The 14,911-nt window shown below is 45.4% G+C and overlaps 1 non-coding gene across 1 annotated transcript; it reads right to left on the minus strand.

The window, feature by feature from the left end:
• Window positions 1-2,743: 2,743 nt before the first annotated feature.
• Window positions 2,744-2,817, minus strand: trnan-guu (transfer RNA asparagine (anticodon GUU)). The gene has a single exon. It is a non-coding gene; the product is annotated as a tRNA-Asn (tRNA).
• Window positions 2,818-14,911: the final 12,094 nt, after the last annotated feature.

A 14,911-nucleotide genomic window follows, 5' to 3' on the forward strand; every position in this document is an offset into this window, starting at 1 on the left:
TGGGACAGTGTGGAGGGAGCTTCACTCTGTATCTAACCACGAGCTGGACCTGCCTGAAAGAGATTGATGGGACAGTGTAGAGGGAGCTTCGCCCTATAGCTAACCGCGTGCTGGACCTGTTCTGGGAGAGATTGATGGGACAGTGTAGAGGAAGCTTTACACTGTATCTATCCACGTGCTGTACCTGTCCTGGGAGAGATTGATGGGGCAGTGTTGAAGGAGCTTTACTCTGTATCTCACCCCGTGCTCTACCAGCCCTGGGAGAGAATGATGGGACATTTTAGAGGGAGTTTCACTCTGTATCTAACCCGGTGCTGGACCTATCCTGGGAGAGAATGATGGGACAGTGTAGAGGGAGCTTCACTCTGTATCTAACGCCGTGCTGTACCTGCCCTGGGAGTGTTTGATAGGGCAGTGTAGAGGGTGCTTCACTTTGTATCTAACTCCGTGCTGTACCTGCCATGGGAGAGATTGATGGGGACAGTGCAGAGGGAGCTTTACTCTGTATCTAACCCCGTGCTGGATCTGTCCTGGGAGGATTTGATGGTACAGTGTTGATGGAGATTTATTCTGTATCTAACCCCGAGCTGGACCTGTCCTGTGAGAGATTGATGGGACAGTGTAGAGGGAGCTTTACTCTGTATCAAACCCCGTGCTGGATCTGTCCTGGGAGGATTTGATGGTACAGTGTTGATGGAGATTTATTCTGTATCTGAGCCCGTGCTGGACCTGTCCTGAGAGAGATTGATGGGACAGTGTAGAGGGAGATTTACTCTATATCTAACCCCGTGCTGGACGTGTCCTGTGAGAGATTGATGGGACAGTGTAGAGGGAGCTTTACTCTGTATCTAACCCCGTGCTATACCTGCCCTGGGAGAAATTGATGGGACAGTGCAGAGGGAGATTTATTCTGTATCTAACCCATGCTGTACTTGCCCTGGAAGGGTTTGATGGGACAGGTTCGAGGAAGCTTTACTGTATATCTTAATTGGGCTGTACCTGCTCTGTGATTCTTTGATGGGACAATACAGGGCGAGCTTTAATCTGCATATAACACATACTGTACCTGCCCTGGGAGAGTTTGATGCGACAGTGTAGAGGAAGCTTTAGTCTGTACCTGCCCTCTGACTCTTTGTTGACACAATGTAGAGGGGGCTTTAATCTGTATCTAATCCGTACTGTACCTGCCCTGGCGTGTCTGATGGGACAGTATAATCGGAGCTTTGCTCTGTATCTTTCCTGTGCTGTGCCTTACCTGGGAGGGTTTGATGGGACAGTGTAGAGAGAGATTTACTCTGTTTTAAACACGTGCTGCACTGTAATGTATATATGCCCGGGTTTACGTGCCACCAGGGGGACCCGCCGTCGAAGGTCATTGGGCCACAGGCACACACATGCAACCCTTGTATATAAAGAAAGCCTCCATGTTTAATCCTTAGTTCGACAGCTATAAAAGTAAGGTCAGGATGCACCAGATTGAGTTCACTGTAGTAAGCCTACTGAGTTATTGCATATGCAACATGCACCTGCCCTGGAAGAGTTTCATGGGACAATGTAGCGTGAGCTTTCCTCTATATCTAACCCCGTGTTGCATCTACCCTCGGAGCGTTTGAAGCGACAGTTTAGAAGAATCTTTACTCTGTATTTAACGCATGCTGTACCTGCCCTTGGAGAGGTTCAGCGGACATTGTTGAGGGAGCTTTACTTTGTATATTACCCGTTCTGTACCCGCACTGGGCGTGTTGATGGGACAGTGTAGAGGGAGTTTTACTCTGGATCTAACACGGGCTGTATCTGTCCTGAGAGGGTTTGATGGGATAGAGTAGAGGGAGCATTACTCTGTATCGAACACGTGCTGTACCTGTCCTGAGAGAGTTTGATGGGACAATGTAGAGGAAGCTTGACCCTGTATCTAACACGTACTGTACCTGCCCTGGGAGGTTTTGATGTGACTGTGTCGTGGTAGCTTTATTCTGTATTTAACATTCTGGTCCTTTTCAGTCCACTTGTTTCACACCGAAACAAATGGTAACCGTGATGTGAATTTAACGCCACATGATTCTTTGAAATCATCTTTTAATGATTGGCTAAAACGATTCCTTATGCCACCGACAAACAGTTTTGATTCCAGGTCTCGGCGATAACGTTTGTAACACCATTTTTTAATTCAAAACCTTCTAAAAATTGATGACATGCAGCCAACGTGCAAACGTAAGAATTATTTTAATCACCGTTAATTAGCCTATAACCTTCTTCAGAATGAAACAACTAAGAATATAATGACTGAGGAACAGTGGTATCTTCAATCATTCATTTTCTCTTTACATGTGATGAAGTTTTATCCCTATCTCATTTACACGCTGTATGGGAATGATTTAAATTTGTAAGTGTTTATGACTCAGTTGCAAAACCTTTGATTGTGTATGTGCCGATTCTTGATAGGAGGAGCACTTGAGACCGAAGTTCCAGTTCAAAATATGTATCAATAGAATCAATTTCCACCAGTTTCTTTAAACCCAATAACATAATTTATTTCTTGTGGGCTGGATGGAGGAACATGATCCATGAAAAAAATTGTTATCGTTTTAATGGAACAGAATGCTCATAAAATATTGGAGTGGGAACCAATTGGATTATTGCACAGCTGGCAACATTTGCGGAATAGATTCGTGCAGCCAAAACTGACAATGACAACCTGGGACTGTGCGGCACCGAATTCTCGGGGAAAAACAGTTACACACTTCGTCCCTGGGTGGGCTCGAACCACCAATCTTTCGATTAACAGCCGAACGCGCTAACCCATTGCGCCACAGAGACTGATGGAGACACTAGGTGCAAACATCCAAAACCAGGGTGTCTGTCAGTTAAAGCTTCAGATTTCTCCGAATGGTGTGGAATTAATTCACTCTCAGTGGGACATTTCCCAACTAACTGGAGGGAAATTCATACTGGATGCGTGGAAGCAATCTGATCCCGCACACTGCAGACACTTCCATGTCACCACCAACCAGCTCTCTCGCAACCGGTGTAATCGACCTTCCAGCCTTCCGGTGCCTTGTCTGTGACAAAGTATTCTGATTGTCCTGAAGCCTGTATTAGGTTTTAATTCCTTTTCATCTCCTGACTGCGGATATTCCTGTGATTAAACGGGAAATAATGCTTCCAGGGACATGTGGATTCACCGTTTCTTTGCTTGGTGAAATTTCAAAGATTGAAAGCGAAACACATCAGCCCCAAACCTCCCATGAGATGGACGACCAGTTTCTGTTTCAAGCTTGAATGCGGGAAAAAGCAAAACTTATTCAAAGAACGTACAAGTCCCTGAGACGCCTGATTATTTGCACCAAACTCCTTTGCAAAGATTTGAGGATAATGTTTGGTGATCAGGGCAATTTTTTCCCCAATCTACAACACTTCAAACATAACTCAACGGCTGTAAAGCAATTTGGGGCGTCATGTGTTCCTGAAAGGTACTGCAGAAATGCAAGTCCTTCTTTGCAAAAGTTTGATGCAATTTCAAAATTTGCGAGCAATATAAGGGCTCCTCTGGGACCCCTCGTAAATTTCAATTCACAACTCCGAACGGAGAATCAAAGCCCTTGATCAACGAGCCAACTGTTTCACAGACGTGAAGATAAGGTGTAACCAAGATAAAAGCTATTCAGGACATAAGAACTTAAGAACTAGGGGCAGGAGTATGCCATATGGCCCATTGAGCATGCTCCGCCATTTAATATGATCATGGCTAATCCGATCATGAACTCAAGTCCAGCTCCCTGCCCTTTCCCCATAAGACATATTCCCTCATCAGTTCAGAAATTATCTCTGTCTTAAATTTATTTAATGTTGTGACTTTCTCAGCTCTCTGAGGCAGTGAGTTCGAAAGATTTACAACCCTCTGAGAGAAGAAATTCCTCCTCATCACAAATAAAAATGGGCGGCCCCTTATTCTGAGATTATGACCCCATCCTCTCTGCATCCACCTGGTCAAGCTCGCTCATTACCTTATACATTTCGATAATATCACCTCTCATTCTTCTGAATTCCAATGAGTAGAGGCCCTACCTACTCAACCGTTCATCATAAGACAACCCCCTCATCTCCGGAGTCAACCGAGTGAACCTTCTCTAAACTGCCTCCAAAGCAAGTATATCCTTTGGTAAACTGTTTGTGATCCTCGCCCAATTGCCAGACGGACGGTGAGAAACGCCCTCACCTTACGAAAGTTCTAGATCCGGGAATTATTATTCAGAGTGTAAATTAAATGAGTCACGGAAAGGAATGCTTCGGTGGTAAATCGTAGTATATTTTTTTGTTCTCGCATACACTGGCTAAAACATGCTCTACTGTCTCTGTGGAGAATAAAATCCAGGTTACAAACAACATACATACAGTACAGAAATGCGACCTTGTAACACGCAGTAATTCCATGGTGGATTCTAACCCGACCCGTACCAATGAATTACCCAGAATAGCTCAGAAAAGCATCACTAGTGAGAAAACCCTGAGCCCTTACACAGCTGGCTGGGATATCTGGTTACTGGCTTCGGATACTTGCGAACATGTTCACCACCACACGCAGCCCGTTTCCTTGCTCAGCTCAGCTCTGGGAACTCACTGCCTGGTCTTCAGTCTCGGTGGCTTCTTCTGCAGTACTGCGACCCCTTCCTCTCGGACATCGATCGGTGGAGCGAGAGCGAGAGCGAGAGAGAGCTCTCTCTAGACACAAGCTGCAACCTGCAAGCTCCAAGCTTCACACCAAGCTCCAAGCAAAAAATAAAGTGGAAAGGACCCTGTCTTTCTGGGAGTCTTGGTATCCCTATCTTTCCCGCCAATCTTTAAAACCCCTTTGTTTCTAAGCATGGGTATTTAGTCAGTGATGAGCCATCCCACCCATGCATTGGGCTGATGGCCCTTAATCTGGGCATCTCTCTGAGCCTTTGTGTTGGGAAAGAACCGGCTCCTCCTTGGCTAGCCAGGCTGGTAGGTTCATTGTTCTGTGTCTCCTTCTGAGATGGAGGTGAGAAGTGCTTTTACAAATTAGAGTGGCTTTGTCAGTGGTCCCCCTTCCTGGCTGACAGCTCTTTTGTCAATGGATGACTGAGAGGTATTTCGACCCAGCTCACTGCCATTCGGTCTCTGGAGTTTTAACAAAACCAGCGTTTTCACATATTTGCGCAGGAAGACCACAGCACAGGGAAAATAGCCTCTGAAAAATAAAATCCACAACATATTTTCGACTGAGTCCATTCCTTAAACAGAAACTTTGCGATCTCTTCATTATGCTCTGCTAATTATCGATCTTGCCAAGTAAAAAATGCGTTGGCATTGCAATGAATTAATGTAAAATTAATGAAAAGAAAATGCAACGTGTTGTCGAGTGCAAAACCTGCAGTGCCTGCATTTCAAAAGGCATTGCTTTTATTCATCCTGCGGAATGCATGTTGCACAGATAATCTCAGCACACATTGTGCAGACAAAAGCAGCATTAGACAACGAAGTGATTTCTCCTCCGCTGATTTGAAGCAGATAACTGAAGGTTGAGCATACAATTTGACAACTTGACTCGTCGATCAAGCATCAATGACAAAGGCAAGAAAACTGCTCACCAGCACCAGGTGCTTTTCACTTGCTTGTCCCAAATTTTCAGCAGCTGGGATAACAAGAACTTGAGTTACACTGAGATTTGAATTCAGATCATTGGATTTAAATTCCAGAGTGCTCACCATTACACCATGGAACCAACCATGCCAAAACTTTTGAAACATACTTCGTCACAGACAAGGCACCGGAAGGCTGGATGGCAGATTACACCGGTTGCAAGAGACCTGGTTGGCGGTGACATGGAAGTGTCTGCAGTGTGCGGGACCGGACTGCTTCCACACATCCACAATAAAAGTCCCACACTTGACTTGGGAAAAGTAGAACTGAGAGCGGACAAGTTCCATCCCGGTCGGAGCAATCTGAAGCTTTAACTGACTGACACCCTGGTTTTGGATGTCTTGCAGTGTGTATCTGTGCCGCAATGGTTTAGAGCATTTGGTTGGTAGCTAAAAGGTTGGTGGTTCAACACCACAAACGGGCGAAGCCTTCAACTGCTTTCACCCGAGTATTCAGTGCCGCACAGTTCCAGGTTGTCATTGTGCATTTTGGCTGCACGAATATATTCCGCAAACATTGCCAGCTGTGCTGTTATCCAGTGAGTTCCCACTCCAATACTTTTATGAGCATTCAGCTCAAGTAAAATGATAACAATTTCTTACATGGATCATGTTCCTCCATCCAGCACACTCAATATAAATTATTTTATTGGGTTTAAAGAAACTGGTGAAAATTGATTCTCTTGATACATATATAGAACTGAAACTTCGGACTCAAGTGCACCTCCTATCAAGAATAGACTCACACATAATCAATGGTTTGACAACTGAGTCAATAGCACTTACAATTTTAAACCTTTCTCATACAGCGTGTAAATGAAATAGCGATAAACATTCATCACATCAAGAATTACCATGTAGCGATGCAGCAATGCAGCGTTCCCTGGCGGTCCAGTGATTAGGATTCAGCGCTCTCACCACCGCGGCCCAGAGTCGATTTCCGGCCAGGGAAATTGCACTTCCATCAAAATTAAAACCTTATAATAAAGAGTTGCATGCATCTCATGTGGAAAAAATGATTCATTGAATTAAACATCATTAATTAATCCATTGTAGAACTTCAATCATTTATTTTGCCCTGAGTATGTGAGGAACGTTTATCCCTACCTCACTGTATTTTAGGAACAAGGTCCAGCCCCGGTATCTCCACCTATGTAAGTAGAAAACAGCTGGAAATACACAACAGTACGGGACGCCTTTGACAAAAAATTAACCCTAGTTTACAGGTTCTCTTCCTTCCCCTACCTTTTGCGGGACACTTGTTCCCCTTTAATTTTACAGACTGACTGAGTTCACTAACCGCGGGGAGAGAGAAGGTGCCTCCGAGGCCCAACTGTGCTAACATGGAAGATAGCACGATGGGTATGTCGGCTGGTGGGTGTGGATCAGTGACATGTTTGTGTAAAGGCAGTGGAGGAGAAGGATTGACAGCTGTCAGTGAGGGACAGAAGTTGTTTAAGGCGAGGCAACACATTCCCGATCAGCACAGAAGGCATTCACTGGTCAGTTGCCCTCTGCTGTACTTCTGGTCAGAGCGGTTTCCGCAGTGGAGCCATTATCACGTTTGCTTTCCACGCGAAAGTTCCCATGCATGAAGATTATGTTTAAACATGCTGTTGATGAACAGCCATGGGCGAGTTTATTCTCCTGTCAAAAGGGCGACAGTGGCTTCTCCCTTATTCTTTAATTGCTCTTTATTTCACTTCACTAAATAGATATATTTGGGTGAGAGAAATTGTTCCAGAATGTCGCCCACTTCATCTTTTGTTACCTTTTAAACATATAAAATAAGGCCGGGGAATAACTACAGAAAACAAAGCAGAGGGATACAGACAAGAGGAAGAGAGAAGTGGAAACACTGTCCCCACCCAGAACTAATGCAGAAATCCCTCTGCTGCGCTCAGGGTGGCCACCCGCAGCTTATTGACTGTCGGAGTGGGACCGTGCGGCGCTTCAGAAGACAGTTCAAAAAAGCAAAGTCACTGATTCGGTCTCATGTGCTCCTTCTGCCAAGAATAGCTAAACAAAAAATGCTTTTATAAAAGTTACAACTTATCTCCAGGTTTGTCAAAAAGTGAGCTCGTTGTTCAAGGGGTATGATTCTCGTTTCTGGCTTGTTAATTGAATGTTGCGAGAGATCCCGGTCGAGCCCATTATTCTGCCGCGAATTTTAAAATTGCATAGAACTTTTGCAAAGGAGGACTTGCTTTTCTGCAGCGCCTTTCAGGAACTCATGACGCCCCAAAGCGCTTTACAGCCGTTGAGTTATGTTTGAAGTGTTGTAGTGTGGGGAAAGATGTGCCCAAATCACCCCAACACGAACGTCAACTCTTTGCGAAGGAGTTTGGTGCAATAATCAGGTGCCTCAGGGACTTGGACTTTCTTTGAATGATTTCTGCTTTTACCTGCATGCAAGCTTGAAACAGCAACTGGGCTTCCATCTCACGGGAGCAGCGTGTTGTGGTTAGCGAGTATTTGACGAGGTTTGGGGTTGATATGTGTCGCTTTCAATGTTTGAAATTTCACCAAGCGAAGATATGATGAATCCAACTGTCCCTGCAAGCAATTTATTCGGGTTTAATCACAGGAATATCTGCAGTCAGGAGCTGAAAAGGAATTAAAACATAAGACCGGCTTCGGAACAATCAATATACTTTGTCACAGACAAGGCAGTGGAAGGCTTGAAGGTTGATCACTCCGGTTTCGGGAGAGCTGGTTGGTGGTGACTTGGAAGTGTCTGCAGTGTGCGGGACATGACTGCTTCCACGCATCCACAATGAATGTCCCTCCATTTATTTGGGGAAAGTACAAATGAGTGTGGAAAATTTCCATCCCGGTCGGAACAATCTGAAGCTTTAACTGACTGACACCGTGGTTTGGGATGTCTTGAATTGTGCTTTCAAGTTCGTATCTGTGGCGCAATGGGTTCGTGTGTTCGGCTCTTAACAGAAAAGTTGTTGGTTCGAACCCAACCTAGGACAAAACATTTAACTATTGTTTAACTGCGGATTCGTTGCTGCACAGTTCCAGGTTGTTATTGCGCGTTGCACAAATATATTCCGTAAACATTGCTAGCTGTGCTGTTATCAAGTGAGGTCCCACTCCAATACTTTTATGAACATTCAGTTCAGGTAAAAACATTTTTTTACATCGATCATGTTCCTCCATCCAGTCCACCAGAAATAAATTACGTTATTGGGTTTAAAGGAACTGGTGGAAATTGTGTGACCTATCATTATGGCTTTGCTCAGAAACTGAGTTTCAACAGTCAACAGTTTGCGAAGGATTACCTCATGGCCAATGCCAAGCACAAAAAGTCTCTCAGCATTCGTTTTGGAATCCGTCAAATTTGCAATATCCTGCGAGGCCCCTTAATCAGCGACATATCTCGCCACTTCCTGTACCTCCGACCGTTTGCACGTGTGGAACCGATACCTCGCCATCAGAACGCTTCCTTTAGAATTTAGATGCTCCCGGACCAGCGTACACAATTCTTCATCGGATTTAGTTGTTGGTTGCATCAGAGCTAGAAGATTCTTCATGCGGCCATAGTTTGTTGTCCCACAGACGGTCAGGAGAATCACCCTTCTTTTGGCAGCGTTGACGTGCCCTTCCAGCTCGTTGGCCACGAAGTATGGATCGAGTCTCTCCACGAAGGTTTCGCAATCGTACACTTCTGAGAACGTCTCCAGGATACCAACTGTTGCATGCAGTTTTGCGTGGTTGTTTATTGTCTCGCCGCCAATGGATACGCTCATTATATAGGATGATACTGAGTACTTTGAAGAATGACTAAGTGTGACCTTAGGTCCTTTAATAAGACTCCAGAGCGCAGGCACCACATGGGTGGCCTGCTTATATACCGTGCTCCCAAGGGATGCTGTGATCACTTGGGACTCCACCAGGTAGGCCCTCTGGTGGTAGTGTGATACAGGTTGTCAAGGGTAAAATACATAACACAAGTTGTATGCAGAAATCAACCATCAAAAGCCCTGTCATTAACCACAGGTGTTTCCGGCAATTTTCTGATCGCAAAGCGCTTTCAGTCTTGTTCTTAAAATTGTAGACATGGAAATTGGGGAGTTTAATGATTTTAAAAAGAGAACATTGTTGTTTGGTGCAGTTCCGATCAGAGAAATGTTTGTGCAAGGAACTTTTTGCAGAGAGAGTGATTGAACATTTCAACTTATTGCTGAACACTTCTCTCTGGGCACTGAGCTAAGTAGCAGTTTCTGTAGTGCAGTGGTTATCACATTTCTCTCACACGTGAAGAGTTCCTGGTTCAAGCCTGGGCAGAAACATTATTCCTCAAGCAAAAACTTGGCTGCAATAAAATTGAAGAAAAGTTGTTACAGACACCTTGTTGCATGAGCAATGAACATTTAAAACCAGTCTCCTCAAATACAGAGTGTGAAAAATTAGATCGGAGATAAAACTTCATCAAGGATTAAGGTTTCATTAATTATTGAATTTTCAACTGTCTCTATTCGCATTTCTTTCATTCTGTGAAACAACATGATCGGTTTATACCAGCAGCTCTAAGCTGCATTTGAAACCAGCAAACAACTCATTAATTATTCGCTCTTCCCCAGTTCCAGAGCTCAGAGGGTTATTTTCCATCCCTGTGATAGAAACTACCTCGGACCCGGGCCAAAGCTCCGCTTGCACCGAGCACAGTCTCAGGAAAACCCCGGGGGAGAGGATATCCCGGTCACTGTGCCTTCCAGCAACAATGAACAAGTGCCCGGTCTGAAACTTTCCAGAATAATAACTTGCAACTTCAGCATCGAACAATAACGATGGTCGAGCGATCTCAGGCACTGCTTTCATTATTTGATTAAATTATCAACTCTTCCTCAGTTCGCATTTTTATCATAGTGCAAAAGAAGATCATGGGTAAATTAATGATGTTTTCCTGATAAAGCAACATCAAATTTTCAGTAAAAGTAATCGCCCAATGTTTACGACACTGCAAGTAAAACACTCATGCTCGAACGACTGAGGTAGCCGGGCTTCGCAAGATCTAACCTGTCAATCCCCTTCAGAATATTGTCCGTTTCAATGAGATCACCTCTCATGCTTCTAAACTCCAGAGAGTATCGGCATATTCAGCACAATCTCTCACCATAGGACAGTCCTCTCATCCCAGTAATCAATCTGGTGAACCTCTGTTGTACCACCTCCAAGGTAAGTGTATCCTTCCTCAGATAAGGAGACCAAAACTGTGTGCAGTACTCCAGGTGTGGTCTCACCAGGGCCCTGTTCAATTGGAACAAGACTTCCTTACTCTTGTTCTGTGGGCTACATATTAGGTACTGTGTGCCGAATATCCTGTTTTACTGGTGATTCTTCGGTTGGATAAAAAGTTTTTGAAATTTGACAGTCGCTCAGCAAACGCATTTGTATTTGCTTCAGTGTGCAACACATGTGGATTGATTAATGATGATTGAAACAATTATTCAGTATTTCACAGACTTGAATTATTTGTGTCAACTTGCTCTGTAAAAATGCTTTTCCTGATGAGGAATCGAACCCAGGTCAAAGCAGTGAAAGCACCAAATCCTAACCAATAGACGACCGGGGAATACTGTTTGCAGCCGCTGCGATAGCTTTGAATATAGTCAGCTTACAATCACAGCTGAGAATTGTGCGGTGTCATGGCGTGTAACTGGGTTTGCTGGAAGCAGCGTGGAGGCCCCGATCTGCGTGAGAACACCAGCGGCAAGTCGGGGCCATAAACGGAGCGGTGAGCGGCGGCCTGGGAGCAGCGTGGTGGTTTACCACGGCAAAGTACAGCGCGAGCTGGTGCAGGAGGGCGACGGCAGCGAAGAGTGACGTCATCAAAGTCCAGGTCGGTGATTGGAGCGTGGGCAGGTACAGCAGGAGCAGCGCAAGACTGTGGAGGGATGTGATCGGGGCCCAGAGGCGGCGTGAGTTCAGGACCAGGGGTCCAGGGGCAGCACGGGCCAGCCCACACTGCGATATGTGTGCACTGGGTCCGTGCAGCAGAGCTGGTCTCCACTCGTCTTGGATAGCCCTTGCCACTGGAACACGACCTCGCTCTGTCAAGCCTATGTGATGGCTGGGGTGCAACGGCCACCACACGTTAAAGAAGTCCACGCACAGGCATCTTCCACCCTTCAACATGCAGTTAGGGACATGGAATGTTAGGTCCATCATTGAAACACCTGTCAATTCATTGTTTTTTGGCGAGGAAGCAAGTCATTCTCGCTTCGAGGGACTGCCAATGATGATGATGAACTGGATTTGCTGCAGTCCGCGTGCAGCAGTGATGAAAGCGGGTGTGAGAGGGTGAGTGACAGGTGGGCACTGATTCTGATGCTGTCTGACCTACGGTGGGAGTGACCTAAAATTTTAAAGCACTTTCATTGCACCAATGCAGGGTAAATGAAACTGTTTTTCAGGAACCTTCATGTATACAAACATGCACACTCTGCACTGTAGACCTCACAATGCAACGGTAGTGTGTCTGACTCCGCATCAGAAGGCTGCGTGTTTATATCACGTCGGGGTCACTGTACTTTTCCATATTGCTCTCCCTGAATTGAGATTTACTTTGCTGTATCACAATTAGCTTTCCCACCCATCTTTGTATCATCAGCAAACTTCGATCCATTACACTTGGTCCCTGTATCCCTGGGATAGGGGAGGGAAGACACACTGGAGAAGTGTGAGCTTGTGGACCGGAGAAGTTTGCGCTGCTGGAGCTGTGCGTTTTATCGGGGACGGACGGGGGGGAGAGCCCGCCGATCAACCGGTGAAGATAAGAAGCTGCTGTGCTATTCATCGGGTTTCACACTGTTTAAAAATGGCAGAATGCAACTTTTCTCTCCATACTGCGCATGCACGAAGGTGAGGCTGTGTTTTCGGCGCAGGCATTTGGCTCCGCCCCCCACTTCACAATCGACGCCACGCCAGGACTCCGGGGACTGTAAACAGTGGCCAGGATGGGGCGAGTTTTCCCCCAAGCCATTTCCACCGCACAATGTTGGTGCGCTTGAGGTCATCGTGCCGACAAAACTGCTTGGGGAAAATCTAGGCCTCGAAGAGCAAGGTGTACACTGAAGGAAATACAAATATGTTTGCCGAGCAACTGTCAAATTTTAATAACTTTTTATGCAACTGTAGAATCAACAAAAAACAGGGCACTCGCACGATATTACCTAATATGTAGCCCGTAGTACAAGAGTAAGGAAGTCTTGCTACAATTGTACAGGGCACTGGTCAGACCACACCTGGAGTACTGCGCACAGTTTTGGTCTCCTTATGGAAGGAAGGAAATATTTGCCTGTGAGGAGGTACAACGGAGGTTCACCAGATTCATTCCTGGGATCTGAGGACTGCCTTAAGTTGAGAGATTGTGTAGAATGGGCCGATACTCTCCGGAGTTTAGAAGAATGAGAGGTGATCTCATTGAAACAATCAATATTCGGAAGGGGATTGACAGTGTAGATGCTGAGAGATTGATTCCCCCGGGCTGGAGTGGCTAGAACGAGAGGGCACAGTCTCAGGTTAAGGGGTCGTCCATTTAAGACAGAGATGAGGAGGAATTTCTTCACTCAGAGGGTAATGCATCTGTGTTATTCTCTGCCCCACATGCCTCTAGATGCTGAGTCTCTGAATATATTCAAAGCTGCGTTCGATAGATTTTTGGAGTCTCGGGGAATCAATGGATCGAGAGATCACTGGAGTTGAGAAGAATGAGAGGGAATCTCATAGAAATATATACATTTCTGACGTGACTGGACAGGTCCCGATGTTGGGGAAGTCCAGAACCAGGGATCAGAGTCTGAGGGATAAGGGGTAAGCCATTTAGTACTGTAATGAGGAGAAATTTCGTCACTCAGAGAGTTGTTAACCTGTGGAATTCTCTGCCGCAGAGAGTTGTTGATGCCAGTTCGTTAGATATATTCAAGTGGGAGTTAGATGTGGCCCTGATGGCTTAAGAAATCAAGGGGTATGGAGAGAAAGCAGGAAAGGGGTACTGAGCTGAATGATCAGCCATGAACTTATTGAATGGTGGTGCGGCTCGAAGGGCCGAATGGCCTACTCCTGCACATTTTTTGTTTCTATGTTTCGATGTCCTGCTATTGCATTTTTATAAAGGATTCCAACATTTTCCCAACCACATTGTTAGGCTAACTGGTCTATAGTTTCCTGTTTTTTGTCTGCCTCCTTTTTTCAAGAGGGGAATTACATTTGAAATTTTCCAATCTGCTGGTTCCTCCCCTGAATCCAGCGAGTGCATGTCCACAAATCCATGAAAGTCGCAGGCCAGATTGATAATGGTGGTTAAGAAGGAATATGGAATGCTTGCCTTTCGTAGCCGAGGCACAGAATACAAGAGATGGGGTCGGTGGTGCAGGTTAGGTCAAAGCTGGAGTACTGCGTGCAGTTCTGGTCGCCATATTGCAGGAAGGACATGATTGCACTGAAGATGGTACAAAGGAGATTTAGGAGGATGTTGCCGGGAGTGGAGAATCATAGCCATGAGGACAGATTATATAGGCTGGATTTGCTTTCCATGGAACAGAACCTGAGGGGAGACCTCATTGAGGTGTATAAAATTATGAGGGGCCGAGATATAGTGGATAGAAGTGGGGTCAATAAAAAGGAGGCATAAATTTAAAGTAATGGGCAGGAAGTTTAGAGGGGAAATTTCTTCACGCAGAAGGTGATGGGGTTTTGGAACTCACTGCCTGAAAGGTTGGTAAAAGCAGAAACCCTCACCACATTTAACAAGTGCTTGGATGTGCAGCTGAAGTGCGGAAAACTGCAGAGTTATGGACCTAGAGATGGAAAGTGGGATTAGGCTGGATAGCCTGTTGGTGGCAGGCGCGGAAACGATGGGCCGATATGGCCTCCTTCTGTGGTGTAATCTTCTTTGATTCTATGACGTCCTTTGCAAAGAGTTGATGTGCGTGTGAGGTGAATTGGGCACATCTTTCCTCATGTGACAACATTTCAAAGGCAACTCAAAAACTGCAAAGCGCTTTGGGGCATCATGAGTTCCTGACAGACGCTGCAGAAATGCAAGTCCTTATTTGCAAAGGTTTGATGCAAATGCAATGCTCATCTGGGATTTGAAACCAAGATCGCGAACAAATTTCAAATAACAACCTTAAAGCAACAATCATACCCTTAGACCAACGAACCATCTGCTTAGCAAACGTGGAGATGAGATTTTAACCATTATTGAAGCATTTTTAGTGCGTGTTGCTGTTCTTGAT

The sequence above is a fragment of the Pristiophorus japonicus genome, unplaced genomic scaffold (assembly GCF_044704955.1).
Source record: "Pristiophorus japonicus isolate sPriJap1 unplaced genomic scaffold, sPriJap1.hap1 HAP1_SCAFFOLD_47, whole genome shotgun sequence".
Classification (NCBI taxonomy): Eukaryota; Metazoa; Chordata; class Chondrichthyes; family Pristiophoridae; genus Pristiophorus; species Pristiophorus japonicus.